Genomic DNA, 7,314 nt, shown 5'->3' with positions numbered 1-7,314 from the left:
TTCATTTCATTCAGGTTCCACCAGAGCTTCCTCCAAGAGAGTATCCTTCCAGTCCATTCCAGACCGCTCTTCTTCTTCAGGAAGCTCAAGCTCTGCTTCGTCTCCATGCCATCGAGCCAGTTCTCTTGGAACAGCAGAACAGGGGGTTTTACTCCCGTTACTTCCTTGTTCTGAAGAAGACGGGCGATCTGCGACCCATTCTGGATTTCAGGGCTCTCAACAAATTTTTAGTCAAAGAAAAGTTTTGAATGTTGTCCATGGCATCTCTTTATCCCCTTCTCGAGCAGAACGACTGGTTATGCTCTCTGGATCTCAAGGATGCCTACACTCATATTCCCATTCATCCGGCCTCCTGTCAGTACCTCAGATTTCGGGTGAGGAATCTGCATACCAATACAGAGTTCTACCCTTCGGCCTGGCCTCGTCTCCCAGAGTGTTCACCAAGTGCCTTGTAGTGGTAGCAGCAGCTCTACGGAATCATGGTCTTCAGGTATTTCCCTACCTAGACGACTGGCTCATCAAAGATTCCACATCTCAAGGGGTTATTGTAGCGACCCAACGGACTATCTGGTTCCTACTTCCTACAAAGTTTGGGATTCGAAATTAACTTTCCCAAATCTCATCTTCAACCTCACAGAATCTACAATTCATTGGAGCTGTTCTGGACACTGTCCAGCTCAGAGCATTCCTTCCTCAACAACGTCTGGAGGCTCTTCTACAACTTTGTCACACAGTATCTTCCCACTTTTCCATCTTGGTGAGACACATGATGGTACTTCTGGGTCACATGGCCTCCACAGTACAGGTGACTCCTTTTGCCAGACTTCACCTCAGAATTCCTCAATGGACCCTGGCATCTCAATGGACGCAAGTTTGCGATCCTCCTTCCCGACACATTTCAGTCACTCCTTCCTTCAAGAAGTATCTCCATTGGTGGATGCTCTCTTCCAATCTTTCCAGAGGCTTGCTTTTTCAAACGCCCCCTCATCAGAAGGTCCTCACGACAGACTCTTCGACCTACACTTGGGGCGTTCATATCGATGGTCTCCGTACTCAAGGCCTTTGGACCAGTACGGATCGTCAGTGTCATATCAATCAGTTGGAACTCAGAGCGATCCTCAAAGCTCTCCATGCTTTTCAACATCTCCTTCATGATTCAGTAGTCCTCATTTGCACGGACAACCAAGTCGCCATGTATTATGTCAACAAACAGGGAGAGACAGGGTCTGCCTCCCTTTGTCAAGAAGCTCTGGAAGTTTGGGACTGGGCAATCCGTCACAACACCTTCCTCAAGGCTGTCTACATTCAAGGGGCGAAGAATTGCTTAGCGGACAACTTGAGTCGTCTCCTGCAACCTCACGAATGGACACTCCATTCCTCGCCTCTTCATCACATTTTTTCACAGTGGGGAACGCATCAGATAGACCTCTTTGCAGCTCCCCACAACTACAAACTGCCTCAGTTCTGCTCCAGGATATACTCTCCTCATCGCCTCGAGGCAGATGCTTTTCTTCTGGAATGGACAAACCTTTTCCTCTAAGCATTTCCTCCATTCCCTCTCATTCTCAGGACTCTGGTCAAATTGAAGAACAATCATGCCACCATGATTCTAATTGCTCCTTGGTGGCCGAGACAACCCTGGTACTCCCTTCTACTTCAACTCAGCAGCAGGGAGCCTTACCTTCTACTAGTTTTTCCTTCTCTGCTTACAGAGTCAGGGATCCCTGCTTCATCCCAACCTACAGTCTCTACACCTGACAGCTTGGTACCTCTCAACATAACCCCTCTTCAGTTTTCTCAATCTGTAAGAGACGTTTTAGAAGCTTCTAGAAAGCTTACAACTAGACAATGCTATCACCAAAAATGGACTAGATTTTCTACATGATGTTTTTCTCATCATAAGGAGCTTCAGCATTCCTCCTTATCTTCTGTTTTGGACTATCTTTTGCACTTATCCAATTCTGGCCTCAAGTCTACATCTACATGAGTCCATCTCAGTGCAATTGCGGCTTTTCATCAGCCTATTGAAGGAAAACCCTTCTCTGCTCATCCAGTGGTTTCCAGATTCATGAAAGGACTTTTCAATGTCAAACCTCTCAAACCGCCTTCTGTGGTTTGGGACCTCAATGTTGTCCTTTCTCAACTCATGAAGCCTCCATTTGAACCAATTGATAAGGCTCATCTGAAGTATCTCACTTCTGCTCGACGAATCAGTGAGCTACAAGCTTTAGTTACTGACCCACCATTCACTGTGTTCCATCATGATAAGGTGGTTCTTCGTACTCATCCGAAATTCCTACCTAAAGTAGTCTCTGAATTTCATCTCAACCAATTGATTGTACTTCCAGGGTTTTTTCCAAAACCTCATTCTAACCCTGGAGAATCAGCTCTTCATACTCTGGACTGTAAACGTGCTTTGGCCTTCTACTTGGAACGCACCAAACCACACAGAACTGCTCCTCAACTTTTTCTTTCCTTCGATCCAAATAAGTTGGGACATCCTATTTCTAAGCATACCATCTCCAACTGGATGGCGGCTTGTATCTCATTCTGCTATGCCCAGGCTGGATTACCCCTTCACAGTAAAGTCACAGCCATAAAGTCAGGGCAATGGCAGCTTCTGTAGCTTTCATCAGATCTACACCTATTGAGGAAATTTGCAAGGCTGCTACTTGGTCTTCGGTTCATACCTTCACTTCTCACTATTGTCTGGATACTTTCTCCAAACTGGATGGACAGTTTGACCAAACAGTATTACAAAATTTATTCTCCTAAGTTGCCAACACTCCCACCGTCCCATTCTGGTTAGCTTGGAGGTCACCCATATGTGAGAATACCTGCCTGCTTGTCCTGGGATAAAGCACAGTTACTTACCGTAACAGGTGTTATCCAGGGACAGCAGGCAGCTATTCTCACAACCCACCCATCTCCCCTGGTTGGGTTCTCTGCTAGCTATCTGAACTGAGGAGACGTGCCCTGTGCTGGGCGGGAAGGCACTCGCGCATGCGCGGTGCAGGCGACTCGAAACTTCTAGTTTCTTCAAGCAAGTCTGCTTGTGAGGCGTCCGCATCGGGGCTCCGTTGGATGACATCGCCCACATGTGAGAATAGCTGCCTGCTTTCCCTGGATAACACCTGTTACGGTAAGTAACTGTGCTTTTTGGTTCAGGGCAGGATTAATTCTTTGAGGGCCCCTAGGCACCCAAGTATGCTGGGCCCCCTTGGCCCTGCCACACCCCTACCCCACCCATGCCCCGCCCATGTCCCATCCCACCCCGTCCATGCCCTGCCCCTGTCCCGCCCCCATTTATCTGTTTTCTTATTTACTTCTTTATTTCCCCTTGTATTTCTTTTTTTTTTTTTTTAATTCAAAACAAAGATTAGCATACCAGTGCAGTTTTTCTTCTATGCAACCCCCAAACATCTCTGAACAAATCCCCCTTCTTTCCCACTTACTTATCCAGGACTTTAACTCTGAACCCTTTCCATGCATATATAAAAGTGTTCAAATATTTGTAAAGCAGTAATACTATCCGAAATATGTCTATATTAATAACCAAGTTTACAGCGCCTCTCAACTGCCTCACTCTACATAAACCAACTGTAACCCATATGTTTAAAGATGCGTGGGATGAACACAAAGGATCTAGAATCAGAAAATAATATTAAATATTGAACTAAGGCCACTACTGGGCAGATTTGCACAGTCTGTATATGGCAGTTTGGGGGAGGATGGGCTGGAGAGGGCTTCAATAGCTGGGTGGGTGTAGATGGGCTGCAGTAGGTTTTGACGGAGATTTTGGCAGTTGGAACCTAAGCACAGTACCGGGTAGAGCTTTGGATTCTTGCCCAGAAATAGCTAAAAAGAAAAAAATTTAAAAAAATTTAAATTGAATCAGGTTGGGCAGACTGGATGGACCGTTTGGGTCTTCATCTGCTGTCATCTACTATGTTACTATGTATAAACAACCAAATCTGTAACTCCTCTAGTACGTTCCACTCCATGTATGTTAACTTGCAATGAAACAACAAGGCAAGCAGTCCACCAAAGAATCCAACATGAAACAAAAGAAGATTGGCAGAAAAATAAGGAGATTCAAATCAGGTTAATTCAAGGTGCTCCCAAGAACCATGCCTGATGCATTTCACCAAACAAGGCTAGTCAACACTAACAAAAAAACCATGTCTTTCATACAAACAGAACACAGAAAACACCTTTGCCTAGTATGGAATATGTAATCACAAACTAACCTCTCCCCCTTTTACAAAACTGTAGTATGGTTTTTAGCCACGGTCAGCGCTAAAAAATGCTCTACAGTTTTGTAAAAGGGGGGATAAAATATAAATACGTAGACAAAAGTTAAATAAAACCACCAAGAAGCTGGACTCTGGATACAATGCAACACCACAGAAACAGCAATGTCCTCTAAAGCAAACAGCGATGTCCCGTAAAGCAAAAAAAAAAATTAATAAATAGAAATTTTTTTCTACCTTTGTCTTCTCTGGTTTCTGCTCTCCTCATCTTCTTTTTATCTTCTGTCCTTCTGTGCCTCTTCTAGAAATTGTCTGCCTCTCCCTTCCATCTCTTCTTCCTCCCCCCTACCCAATTGGTGTGGCATCCATCATCTTCTCTTTTCTCCTCCAATGGTCTGGCATCTCTCTCCTCTCCTTCCCTCTCCCACATCCCCATGGTCGGGCATTTCACTCTCTTCTCTCCCTATCTCCCACTTCCATCAGCATCTGCCCCCTTTCTCTCCCTTCAACCCAATTCCATCCAGTATCCTTCCCCTTATATCTCTCTCCTTCCCCTGCACACCAATTCCATCAGCCCTTTTCTCTCCTTTTACCACCCTTCCATACCACCCTGCCCCCTTTCTCTTCCTTCACCACCCTTCTCACAACCCTTCTATACCACCCTGCTCACGTTCTCTCCCTCCACCACCCTTCCATCCTCCTTTCTCTCCCCCACGGCAACGCCTCTCCCCCACATCAACAGCATGCCCTCCCCCGCAACGGCAACGGCCCCCCCCGCAGTAACAGCAATGGGCCCCCCCGAAGTAACGGCAATGGGCCCTCCCCACCCGCTGCAACAGCAACACCAACGCGGCCGAATGTGTTTCAGGAAAGTCCCGCGATGACTGCTTCTGCCGGTCCAGCCTCCTCCGACATCACTTCTTCCAGAGCAAGTAAGTGACGTCAGAGGGGGCTGGACCGGCAGAAGCAGTCATTGCGGGACCTTCCAGTAACACATCTGGCCACATTGCCGTTGCTGTGGGTGGGCAGTCTGTTGCCGTTACTGCATGGGGGGCCTTTTGCCGTTACTGCGGGGGAGGGGGGGCGTTGACGTTGAAAAATAGCAAGGTGAGTCACCCTCCTTCACCGGGTCCCCCTCACAGTTTCGGGCCCTAGGCACGTGCCTAGTTGGCCTAATGATTAATCCGGCCCTGTTTTGCTTTGCTCTACTTTTTCTTTTTTTTCACTTAAAGTTCATCTTTTTTTGGTGGCTTCAGTGCCTCGAGACATATGGTGTGGTGGTATATATGAATAAAGTTATTATAATTTCTGGTGATTCCCTGTCGGAAGAAAGAACGCAGTCCCGCAGAGCTGGCCTGCTGCTTCACAGAGAAGCTTTGGTGGATCTGTGGAGCTATCCTGCTGCTTGCCACCATTCTTGGACTCTGGGTCCATTCCCCTGGGAATTCGCTTGCCCACTGACCTTGTCAGGGGATTTAAGCGCAGGCTGTATGCGTCCTGAGTGAAACTCCTTAGAGTTTCAGGGTGCAGGCTGTGTTTCTGCCCCAGGTCGCATGGAGAGAGAGGATCCATGGGGGTGGAGGTTACAGTCGGTGTCCAGCTGACTGGCAGTCTAAAGATCTTCAAGTCTGGTCATTTTGGAGCTATTCTGAGGCAGAAAAATCTTTTTTCTCCATTCATCTGCTATTTAAAAGAGCCGACAGGCTGGCACTGGGGAACTGTGAATAAACATCCATTATTTCCTGTGGGAACTTCAGGGGTGGTTTGTAAAACGTTTTAAAACTCATTTTTCACAGTTTCTGTGGGTAGGATTCAGGTTCCCCACCTCTCCAGACCCCCAAATTGCTATTTTTTATTTTTGGATTTTGTTTTTGGCACAAATTCACTGGTGGCGGGCCATCTTGGATTTTTATTGATCTTTTTTTCAAAGTTTTATTTCTGCCTCAAAACCTCTCGATTTGATAAAAAATCATTTGTAATGGACTCCCCAGCCCCTAATCTGTCAAATGTGTGCATTGATTGTGCCAGATTGGTGCCAGATCAGCGACCATGTACCACGTGCCATAGTGCACTTGGGGAGGGGCGGGAGCTTTGGACTTCACCTCCCCTGGGTACTCCTGGGTCCGTGACTTTGGGAAAAAATCTTGCCTAGAGGCCGTTCTGGAGTCTGGTGCCAAATGCCTGCGTTCTGCGTCAGGGGACTCTTGGTACGGTGCAAGTGCCTCAGCAAAGTTCTGCTGTGGATGCAGGTTGTGACTTTTCACTGGAATTTATTCAGCTCCTCTGAAAAGTGTATTCTTCGGACCTAGCTTCTTTGATGCAGCTGATGGGCACGTCTGGTCTTTCTGTGATGGCAGAGATTCCTGTTTTGGAACCCTCTCGTCTGGCTGTGGCAGACCTTGATTGCGTTAGTTGTCGTACAGATATTATGCCTCTTCTATCTACTGACACTGCATCTATATTGGATCCGACTGATACCCTTGCCAGGACTAGTCACCTGGACCGCCCTGAGAGTCCGGATTTGGGTAATGACCCTTCCATCTGCAGACTCTTTAAGCATGGCTCTGTCCACCATTTTATTGCTGATGTTCTGAAAGAGCTCAAATTGGTTTCTTCACCTTCCACATCTCAGTGTTCGGTCATGGGCCGTTCTAATGTACTGTCTTTCTTTTTTCCATCCCATCCGCAGCTTCTTGGTCTGGTTACAGAACAATGGGATATCCCAGAAAACTCTTTCCGGCTCTCTAAAGCTATGACTAAGCTTTATCTGCTAGCTCCTGATTTTCAGCAGTTTTTTAAGCAACCTGGCAGTGGCGCAGGTTACCTGGCATGATGCTTAAGGATTCTCAGGATCGCAGAGTGGACATTAATGTTGAAAAAGCTTTTTGAAATGGCTTCTTCAGGTATCAAAGAGGCGGCAGACGCCTTCTTTGTGGCACATGCCTGTCACATGAGATTGCATAGCGTGTCCTCTGCAGAGGTGCATGCCTGTCCCCAATGGTGATGAATGGTATGGATTATGTGATGGATGCCCTTTATGATCTCATTCAAGTTCTTAGTA

Source organism: Geotrypetes seraphini, chromosome 3, assembly GCF_902459505.1.
Source record: "Geotrypetes seraphini chromosome 3, aGeoSer1.1, whole genome shotgun sequence".
NCBI classification, from domain to species: domain Eukaryota; kingdom Metazoa; phylum Chordata; class Amphibia; order Gymnophiona; family Dermophiidae; genus Geotrypetes; species Geotrypetes seraphini.
This window is presented reverse-complemented; position numbering follows the sequence as displayed.